Source organism: Polyodon spathula, chromosome 19, assembly GCF_017654505.1.
Source record: "Polyodon spathula isolate WHYD16114869_AA chromosome 19, ASM1765450v1, whole genome shotgun sequence".
Lineage (NCBI taxonomy): Eukaryota > Metazoa > Chordata > Actinopteri > Acipenseriformes > Polyodontidae > Polyodon > Polyodon spathula.
This window is the reverse complement of record NC_054552.1, coordinates 26,027,531-26,039,389: the sequence shown is the minus strand read 5'-3', so window position 1 is coordinate 26,039,389 and position 11,859 is coordinate 26,027,531.

Here is an 11,859-nt window from a genome sequence, read left to right as displayed (position 1 = left end):
TTTAATTGCTGTCTCCTGGGCCTTGAGTAACCCTTCAGTTTATTTTGCATATCCATTATTCCTTTATACTAGGAGAGTTATCAGCTGTGGAGACAAACATCACATCCTGGTGCATGGAAATAAAAGTCCTCCACATCAAAGCTGAGCATGTCTAGACAGTAAAACACATTATTTAATTAGGTTAACCACCAAAGAAGTTAAGTTTTGTTACAGAAGAGTTCTCTTAAGTTTTGATGCTTGGTACTGAAGTCCTTGGTAATCCTCTCAAAGTGCTGTTTCGATTTGGGCTGTTACTTGTAGAGCTGCTTTATAAACATATTTCTCTGGACACTGCAGGTAGTGTAATGCAACCCTATATGTTTTTATACAAGGTTGCATTGAAACATTAGTGACCCTGCAGCTGACTCAGAAGTAACATTGCATGGTCACAGGCATTACAATGTAAGGTTTATGAGGGTGTCTATTAACTAAACCTTGTTTAAGGTTACTCCGTTCTAAAATATCCCTTTAGGTTTTGTATGTAAAGTTAAACTCTTGGGAATTCCCTGCAAGCATATTATATAGTCATTTAGCAGATACTTTTATCCAAGGTGACTTACAGAGACTTGGGGCTTAACTATGCATCCCAACTACTATAGAGTCACTTACAACAGGACCTCGGTTTTACATCTCATCCGAAGGACGGAGCACAAGAAGGTTAAGTGACTTGCTCAGGGTCACACACAGTGAGTCAATGGCTGAGCTGGGATTGAACCTGGAACCTCCTCATCTGCATTTTATCATTCCTGAACATTACAAGAATAATGTGGTCACTGAGGACAGATTTGTTAGTGTCAGATCTGATCAAGTCTAGCTCATACTTTGGGGCGCCTTAGATCTCACCAGTCACCACTGGTGTTTGGGTTATATAGTCTGACCCCTGGCGATGAGTTTCCTTTGTGTCTAAAGACAACACAAACCCATTTAATTTGATATGCATATCACCATAAGTATTTCTTACTCAACAGCCACAGTTCATTACTATTCCTCAAGCATTGAATCATTTATTGAGGAGCACTGATGTTGATAAACATGAAAGCAATCATATGTACACTGGTAATATATACAGTAAGGTAGCTCATGAGCTCATTAGCACCTACCCTACTTAACTGACTCATCCAGAGAGGTAGTAATGAGAGCATAGGCCCCAGTAAGTGAGAAGACGACCCCATGGGAATGAGGCTGAGTTGAGTGCTTCACACAATCAAGATGGTATTCCCTTGCAATCGGAATTCTAGAAGATGACCGACAGATAACCTTAAGGGTTGCACAAATAGTTTACGATTGTAGAGGATTACCAGACTAATGCATTACTTAAACATTGCTATTATTTAACAGTGTCTGTGGTCCTGTTTTTATCATTTTAAAAGTGGCAGTATTCAGATTCACCCCCATTAAGATAAATGAGTTCATCCCCGTATCTGTTCTCCAACAAGTTTTCCAACACTTAAATACAGTAGAATCGGAAATGGAAATGTGTCTGTAATAGATCTTGTAAGAAGCAATAATGGGGGACAAGACATTGCCTCTTTTTGTGCACAGTATGCAATCAGGCAGTTCTGATTGTCTTGTGGCTGGTGACCATATTACTTACAATACATCTTCACTGGTAGACTGGACTGATTACCAATATAATGGACAGATACTTGCACAGATCTGGCAATAAATGCTTAACCAACAGAGTACCCACGCAATGTTATACAGTCGTTGTTCTGCCAATAGGAAAACTACCTGCTTTGCCCCATCTACAACAATACCAACAGAAAAAGCTTTTGTTTTAAAATAATTCGTCTGTAAAACCTCTATTTGTTACAATACTTAAACACAGCCTGTAGTTATTTCTGTGATATACTTTAAAGGCACACATCTGCCAAGTTACTTTGGGTAATTAAATAATGCATTCATTAACACATCCTAATAAAATTACTTTGATGCATTAAATACATGAACCACTGAGGCAGAACAGGAGTAAAGTATGTCAACCTGAAATCCTTTTTTCTTTTAGATGCAGAATTCTATTCAAGAAATTACTTTTATTTAGAAACTAGATTCCTGCACAAGCTGCTGAACACATTCCACAACCCCCACAAATTTAAATCACAGGTTAACTGTTTCACAGAACAACTTTTAAAATGCTTATTTTGCATTTATAATTACTGGCAGTTTTATTTTTAAATCATTCCATACCAGTAATACAATTATTTACTGTTTACAAATGAAATCATACTGATGGGAACTCATAAAAATAAATGTATACAAATAAATCAGCTTAAGGTTTAGTTTTTGCAGAACAAGGATTTGCTCTAGTTGTTCTGCTGCCTCCTTTGTTGGCATCTCTCCTTCCACTTTAGGCCTTGTTTAATTTTCTTTCCCTTGTTCTTTTTCTTCTTCCCAGCCCCACCTTTGTTCCCACAAAGTTGAGCTGGCAACTGACTACTCTTTGTTTTCATGGCAGCTGCCTTGCCTTCACAGGAAGTGTGCATGTTGCCTCTTGACACACCTGCCTGGAGGACAAGAACAGACAAAAAAAGAAATTAAGCAATTAAGACAATTCTCTAAATATCTCAGCAGTTCAAAAACATTTTAAGGTTTATTCTACAGTGTCTGCTTAAAGTTTAAGAGATTTGCTGTCCTAACATGAAAAGCAAAATAAGTGAAAGTATCTGCTGTACAGAATTCAGAACTGCTTCTTTAAGACTTGGTTTAACAGGCCAAAAAGGAAATGCACAAGCTCTGCTCTTCCTTCAGGAGAAACTGCAGACTTTTCCCATTACTGCCAAACTAAAAAAACAGCCCAGAGCTAGTTTAAAGGCAAGGCTGTTTAGCCATGGAATGGCTGAATGGTGATTACAAAAGGGGAGCACTCGCTACAAGAAAAGGAGAAATCAAGTTACACAAAGCAAGTCTATTTTTCTATAGTATGAACCGGCAGTTGCGATAGCACAGTTAGGAGTTAAATGGTTAGTTGAGTTTGTTGGAGGAATGTATCATAGTTTCCAGTTTGTGTGACTCACTCAGACTCAAACTTTATTTTGAGTTGGGGCCAGGGTGCTACAGTGTCTGAGCAATCTTATTTTGCAACAAAACACACTTACCAGCTTTTCTACTGCTTTAAGCACAGTAAAACAAAATGAGGCCTATTTATGTATGAAGAGGAATAAACTATTTTAACAGTTAACAGCTAATAAGAAACTGCAATAAAAACACTAACTACAATGCAATTTTATTGCTGTTTAAAAAAAGGGCCAACAGTGTTATATAAACGACTAAGTCAACTTGGAATAAACTAGTACTTGAGAAACCTTTAGCAAGTTTTCTGTTTACAAAATACACAAAACTTGCTCCATCAGTGCGGAATTGTATTCAAACAGGTTATTTTACAGACTTTTGAAATATCTATACTATCAACATAATAGTGATAGCAATTTTTTTCCCACTGGGAGCTGGGCCGACACCCTAAGAAAACAAAAAAACGAATTGTCGCTGGGGAAATGACTTGAGATTATGAACCATATAATTTACGATGGGGTTGGGTATTAAGATAAGAATTTTTTTTTGTGTCTTGGTTTTTGTTTTTTGTTCTTCTTGTGGAGCGTAGGGATAATATTATCAAGAACTAAAAAGCTTTTTTTTTTTTTTTTTTTTTAACATAATAAAAAATTTCCAGCCTTGGCATATCATTTTAACTGGATCTGGTGGTAAAAAAAATAAAAAAAACAAACACTGTAGACGTGAGAGGGGATATGATTATATGTTTTTTTTTATATATCCTGTGCTGTTCCACACCACATTTGCTTGGAACATAAAGGGAAGTAGCTTTTAAAGTGGGTGCACAAAAGGCATAAGGAAAGTATAGTAATCTACATTAAATAAAATCAAATGATATCAGTGTAAAAGTAAACACTACAGTGGGACGCTGACGCTTTAAAACTTTTTTTTCAGTTTAATGCTTAAAACTTCTTGGCCTCCTCTCCATTCAATGCACTATTCATGACATTCATCCATTATCATTAACCATTTAATCCTTTACAGGGTCATGGTGAACCGGAACCTAACCTGGCAGACACAGGGCACAAGGCAGGACTACACCCTGGACAGGATGCCAGTCCATCGCAGGGCACCACACACACACACATACACACAAACACTCATACAGAGGGCAATTTATAATTACCAATCAACCTGAACAGCATGTCTTTGGACTGTGGGAGGAAACCAGAGTACCCGGAGGAAACCCAAGCAGATACAGGGAGAGCATGCAAACTCCACACAGTGCCGCCCACTATTCATGACAGACACACTTAAATCATCTAGTCTTGCACTCCATAAATTCTTCATGTTGACACATTCTCCAAAGTTGGATCTCAAAGATGGATCTCTACAGACAGCCACATTCAGAAAATGTCAATTTTTTAATTTTGGGTTTGAGTGATTATGGTTTGTAATTTGGCTAAACAATTGTTCAATTCCAGCATCCCCACTTTATGTTAAGGCTAAAAAAGTTAAAGATCTTGTTTTGTTGTCATTTACTACATTTTGGTTATAAGACAGACACAATAGGTCTATTCGTGAAACTTTTCATCATAGTCTCAGTATGCACATTTCAAGTAATGACTGTATCATGTTTCATGACTCTTAAATGCCACACCTTGCTGAATTGACACTCAAGTGCGCAAAATCAAATAAGATCTTTTTACTGAATGGCTGGAAGTTGACTTGAGCTCTTTCTGACGTTATTGACTATTTACATGAATGAATTTTGGATTTGAAGATTGTCAACTGTTGGGTTTTAAAAAAAATATTTCCAAGACTTGGTACCACATTCATCCTTGAGCCCAATTTCTAAAGCCACTGTAATGTATTCTAATTGCAAACATATAAAGGTTAAAAGTAGTATGTAGTGAAAAGGGTTGTAGCAAGGAGAGCCCTGTGCGCAAACATGTGCAGCTGGGATGTGGAACAGGAGACGTGTTGCTGGGCAACCAACTGAGCATTTAGGCTCGCTCGGCGCTGAGCTGATCGAGAGGTCTGGATTGGCTGGGGTGGCGTGCCAGGGGATACTGCGCAGAGCTCAGAGGGCGTATGCTCTGCAGTTCAAGGCTACTGATGGATTATTGCTACACAGACGGGCGCTGAGCTTGCGTTTGTTTACATCAAGGAGGAGAGTGTCCGCTCCGTGAAGAGAACTACTGCACGAACAAACCCTTCCACTCCAAGTCGGTGCTCATGAAGGCATTGCCCAGCCGAGGCTGTCTGAAGATGCCAGGACTCAGGGAGAAACAGCAGTAGGTTAGTATAGAGAGGGTTTTCGTAGTGTAGTAGGTTCCTGGAGCGGGACATTCCTGGAGCGGGACATTCCTGTTGCGAGACTAGTGCTCGCTATCTGTGTGGCAAACTTTTTTTCTGTAACACACATAACAAAACATCCCCCACCTCTTGTCCTTGCATGTTGTCTGTGGCTCTGGGAGGGAAGATGCACGGGACTATCCCGTGTTTCAGGTGATAAGGCAGTGTCAGGGAAGGATCCAGGGGTAACCATGGGACTGAGAGAGGCGACGGTGGGGGCGTGTACATTGCTTGCAATGCAACCTCAATGCCAAAAAGTTTTATTTGGAAGGTTGCCTAAAGATAGTCAACTGCTCTATTATTGAAAAGGAAATGCCACAGCCTGAAGAACTAACTACTATTTGCATAAAAGAAAAAACGTGTGCACAAACATGAATTAACGGTTAGATGTGACAATTTTAATAACAAACTGGGGCAGGTCTTAACAGTACAGATCTTTGTAGTACATGGCACAGCCACCCCAGGCATCTTTTTAATATTATTGGACAAATGTTTAGTCATTTTAACTTCTGAGAAACAACAAATTAAACCGCTATTGTGAAAAAGTTGCCCACAAATCTGACCCAAAAACCTGCTAACGAGGACAAGGTAAGGCAATCTGGTCATGTAAATTTTGCCTATATGTGTGCAATGCCACTGGTCAGGCTGTATGGTAGACTTCCATACAGTTATATCTGTTGTTATACAGGGTTAAATTTGTTAAACACATTCTGAGCATTCTGTCAATGTTCGCATTGTGCAGCGCCACACCCTTATTAAACATGAATAACTTTTATCATATATGTCTAGACAGGTACTGTATATTTATTGCTATGCCACTGCTACGTACCCAAACATTTCAGTTTTGGAGAATGTGTCATGACAAGGGCTTCTAGAAACCCAAAGCTTTATTTATGACAATGCTAGTTGCACAGGTGTGTTGGTTTACACTTAAACAATCCAAGGTCAATGTTTTCTAAAAAAGAAGATTTGAACTGGTGCCCTCCCATGAAGATAAAATCCAACACTGAGAAACAGTCTTATCTTTTTTTTTGCTGCTTGCATTTTCTCAAAAGATTAAACCTTTGACCTTTTGACTTTAACAACAGACATGAGTTAAATATAATCTTATAAGGGGACAAGCCTTAATACATCAACTGTAAGGATTCTGTATCTGCATTGCTTAGTAGAATACCACCCTTGCAACATTCTCAGTGTTTACTGGTCATTCTTTCATTGTACTGGGCTATTGTTGGAGATTTTGTTATACATTTTTGTTATTCACATGACCATTAATCAGCTGAGGCATTGGTAGTGCAGGTATTTCATTATCCCACCACTGGAACTGTCTTTCAAGAAAATATTTAATTTCCCCATCTGTACGTTATATTACTGAATGCTTTTTGTAACCAATGTCATTCCATGGGAAATCAACACATACACTTTGCTGAAAGCTGCCATGCAGATAGAATTTACCAAGCTATAAGAACATAAGAACATAAGAAAGTTTACAAACGAGAGGAGGCCATTTGGCCCATCTTGCTCGTTTGGTTGTTAGTAGCTTATTGATCCCAGAATCTCATCAAGCAGCTTCTTGAAGGATCCCAGGGTGTCAGCTTCAACAACATTACTGGGGAGTTGATTCCAGACCCTCACAATTATCTGTGTAAAAAAGTGCCTCCTATTTTCTGTTCTGAATGCCCCTTTGTCTAATCTCCATTTGTGACCCCTGGTCCTTGTTTCTTTTTTCAGGCTGAAAAAGTCCCTTGGGTCGACACTGTCAATACCTTTTAGAATTTTGAATGCTTGAATTAGGCCGCCACGTAGTCTTCTTTGTTCAAGACTGAACAGATTCAATTATTTTAGCCTGTCTGCATATGACATGCCTTTTAAGCCCGGAATAATTCTGGTTGCTCTTCTTTGCACTCTTTCTAGAGCAGCAATATCTTTTTCATAGTGAGGTGACCAGAACTGCACACAATATTCAAGATGAGGTCTTACAAGTGCATTGTACAGTTTTAACATTACTTCCCTTGATTTAAATTCAACACTTTTCACAATGTATCCAAGCATCTTGTTAGCCTTTTTTATAGCTTCCCCACATTGTCTAGATGAAGACATTTCTGAGTCAACAAAAACTCCTAGGTCTTTTTCATAGATTCCTTCTCCAATTTCAGTATCTCCCATATGATATTTATAATGTACATTTTTATTTCCTGCGTGCAGTACCTTACACTTTTCTCTATTAAATGTCATTTGCCATGTGTCTGCCCAGTTCTGAATCTTGTCTAGATCATTTTGAATGACCTTTGCTGCTGCAACAGTGTTTGCCACTCCTCCTACTTTTGTGTCGTCTGCAAATTTAACAAGTTTGCTTACTATACCAGAATCTAAATCATTAATGTAGATTAGGAATAGCAGAGGACCTAATACTGATCCCTGTGGTACACCACTGGTTACCACACTCCATTCCTCTAATCAGTACTTTCTGTTTTCTACATGTTAACCACTCCCTAATCCATGTACATGTGTTTCCTTGAATCCCAACTGCGTTCAGTTTGAGAATTAATCTTTTGTGCGGGACTTTGTCAAAAGCTTTCTGGAAATCTAAATAAACCATGTCATATGCTTTGCAATTATCCATTATCGATGTTGCATCCTCAAAAAAATCAAGCAAGTTAGTTAGACACGATCTCCCTTTCCTAAAACCATGTTGACTGTCTCCCAGGACCCTGTTACCATATAGGTAATTTTCCATTTTGGATCTTATTATAGTTTCCATAAGTTTGCATATAATAGAAGTCAGGCTTACTGGTCTGTAGTTACCTGGTTCAGTTTTGTTTCCCTTTTTGTGGATCGGTATTACGTTTGCAATTTTCCAGTCTGTCGGTACCACCCCTGTGTCAAGAGACTGCTGCATGATCTTAGTTAGCGGTTTGTAAATTACTTCTTTCATTTCTTTGAGTACTACTGGGAGGATCTCATCCGGCCCAGGGGATTTGTTTATTTTAAGAGCTCCTAGTCCCTTTAACACTTCTGCCTCAGTTATGCTAAAGTTATTTAAAACTGGATAGGAACTGGATAACATGTGGGGCATGTTGTCAGTATCTTCCTTTGTAAAAACTTGTGAAAAGTAATCATTTAATATATTTGCTATTTTTTTTCTTCATCTACGATTTTGCCATTTGTATCTCTATGAAACAATGCAAAATATTCTACTCTAAAAACTGGAAATAGATAAAAATACAGATGATGTGTTTGTTAGGTATAACACAAAAAACGATTAATGCAACCATCTTTTTCTTCTACAAATTAAACCATATGGCAGAAGTAAAAAGTCAGATTTACTATGATGATAAATCAGAAAAAAAAGTTTCACCTTGATATTTGATCTGAGATTTAAGTGTTTGGATGTTTGGATACAAATGGTAGGCGAGTCGGCCAGAAAAAGTTGTCCCAGCCCAATCTTTTTCAAGCTTTGAATGCATTTCGCACATTAAGCAATAAAATTACTAGAATAAAAGCCTCCAAACACATCAAGGCACTCTGCCAAACTGACACAGGCAGAATTTCACAATTAGTTTTTCATTCCTATCAGCAGAAATGTGGTATTTTTTATTTTTTTATTTTATTTTTTGGTGAGATCATGACACTATATCAAAATGTGGTCTATATCATTTATGTGGATTTAGATCAAAGCAAGGTTTACTCGACCATACCGAATGAAATTTAAGAAAATCAAATACAACCGTGTAACAAACATTAAGACAATAACTCTAACTTAATTATTGTCTCCACGCTCCAGAAGTGTCAGCCAGTCAGCAACACATTTTTTTTTTCTTCAACATTCTAAAAGGGCTAATTTCATGTAGCATTACTCAAACTGATAGTAGTCATGGCAACATCTAAAACAAGCTAAAAACTTTTCACAGGACCTAGTGGATGAGTCATCTGAGGAAAACATAATGGTGCATGTTTTTATACAAATTTGAATGCTTTACTTAATGTAAATCCCAGCTTGCCAATTACACAACCCTCTCATTTCCTAAGGTAAACTAACATTCCAGGAGAAAGCAAAGTTCATGCTTGTTGCAGAGTCTGACCTTTTGGTATGTATTTGTTAAAAGCAAAAATTCACATTATTATTAATATGGGTAATTCAAAACACATCAAAGACTGAGGCATATTCTGGACAAAATGTGATAAGATTACAGATCTTCATACTGCTTGGGGGTTGTGCACTTCATTGCCTGAGAGCAATAGTCTGCCTGTCTGGAAAATGGGAGGGCCCCATAATAGGAGACACCCACACATACAAGGAGAATGGAAATAAGGAAACAGATGAAGGCGCACATAGGCAGAAGCTGCTTCGTCAAATAATACAAAGCAGTTGTGCTTGCCAAGCCTTTAAACTACACTGTAAAGACACCAAATCAGTGCAATGCAATTTGGGTAGAAGTAAAAAAAAAAAAAAAAAAAAAAAAAAAAAGGAATTAATCATCAAAAACATGATGTACCCACAAATAATGTGGTGTTTGAATATAAAAGTCTTTGTCCACATGTGGCAAATCTCACTTTTAGTGAGAGCTTCTACTCCATAGACCTGATATTCTACCTTCGTTAACACACAAACTGGGGTAAGCTGAAAAAGAAAGCAATTAGAAAACAATCTGTACTGGGATTAATATAACCCTACCACGAGCTCGACTAAATCTAAAAACTATGGGCCACATTGTTCTGAGTAGTTGCTACTTCAGCTACCCGTATTTATCTTTCTGGAAACCATCTTGTGTCCATCAACTTTAACTCCACGATGAATGCTTAGTTAAGAACTGCAAGCAATATATTCAGTTTACTGTAAGGAATGGGTATACCTTATACAGACCAATGTTAACACATTATGAAAACTGATTAAAAGGAATGAGTTCACCTTAAGACCACTGCACTGGCAAAAATGGTTAATTAACAATTTCATATCTAATATTTCTAGTGTGTGGTGTGGTTACCTGGTAAAACACTATATATATATATATATATATATATATATAGTGGGTGTCAATAAGGCCTAGGGGGTTGAATTATTGATGTAAAAAACTGAATTCTGAGCCAGCTAAACTTTGAGAATTCAAAATGATCTAATTAATTTGACAAAGAAAATGATAATATGCATTTTGAGATTACTGAACTAATGACTATATATATATAATTATATATAATAGGGATATATATATATATATATATATATATATATATATATATATATATATATATATATATATATATATATATATATATATATATATATATATATATATCACTAGGCTGCATCACTTCCACCAAAGTTAATTGGCAGAGCAGATCAACATGTCATTGTTCTTCCTTGGCTGTAGAATAGATGAAGTCCTGTGCCACTGCATCAGTTATGCTAATATTTCTGGGTACACTATAACTATTCCTCATTATTTCAAGATGTAGTTGTGATTTGTGTCCCCCTAGTGGCAGGGCTGACATAACTTTGTTCTCTTACCCAACCAGTACTTTTCAAAAGCTGTCAAATGTTGTTGCAGAATGTGGCCCGGCTGAAAGTGAACATACTCAATTGCAGTTGCAGGAGCGGGGGCTAAGCATGTGAACTTGCCTTGCATGCGGAATGAATTTTTATAACTGATTATATATATATAAAATACACACACACAGTATGTATGTGTATATATTTACTACAAACGACTTAACAGATGCATGATGGGAATAACAAGAAGAGACTGGATAAGAGCATAGAAACAAAGGTATGCAATGTTATTATAAGAGCGAAAAAACTGAAATGGCAGTGGGCTGGACATGTAGCAAGAAGAACAGACCATTGCAGGACCAAAGAGAGACTAGACTGGATCCCAAGAGATGTAAAGCGACCACGAAGAAGACCTCCAGGAAGATGGCAAGATGAAATTAGGAAACACTCCGGAGCAACATGGATGGGGGACGCAGCAGACAGGGTTTTATGGAAGAATCTTGGGGAGGCCTTCACCCTGCAGTGGACTGAAAAAGGTTGAAGGTGATGATGATCTACATCCTCTAGAATGCATTGGGGTTGCTGTTAATGAGGGATATCTGCTTGTGTTCAAGCAGACAGGTGTGTGTGTGTCTATACTGTGTTTATACTTATATGTGTGTAAGTGTTTGGGTGACTGGCAATCAGCTTGGCCATTCAGTTTAACATTAAGGACTAGCAAAGTTTAATTTAGCACTCCTGGAAGGAGTTAAGGTTTTGTTTTGCACCACTCTGTTTTACACCCTATCTGTTGTGTAAGTACTTCTTTTTATGCTAGAAAGACAGTGAAAAGGTCCTGAAGTGATTTGTGGCAAAGTGGGGTGTATGTATAATCACACACCCCTAGTTTAATTTTGAAATTATGATTGTGTTATTATATACTTATTGTAACTGCTTCAGAGCTGAATTGAAGAAAAAAGGCCTGGTTTTTCAATGTGGAAATCTGG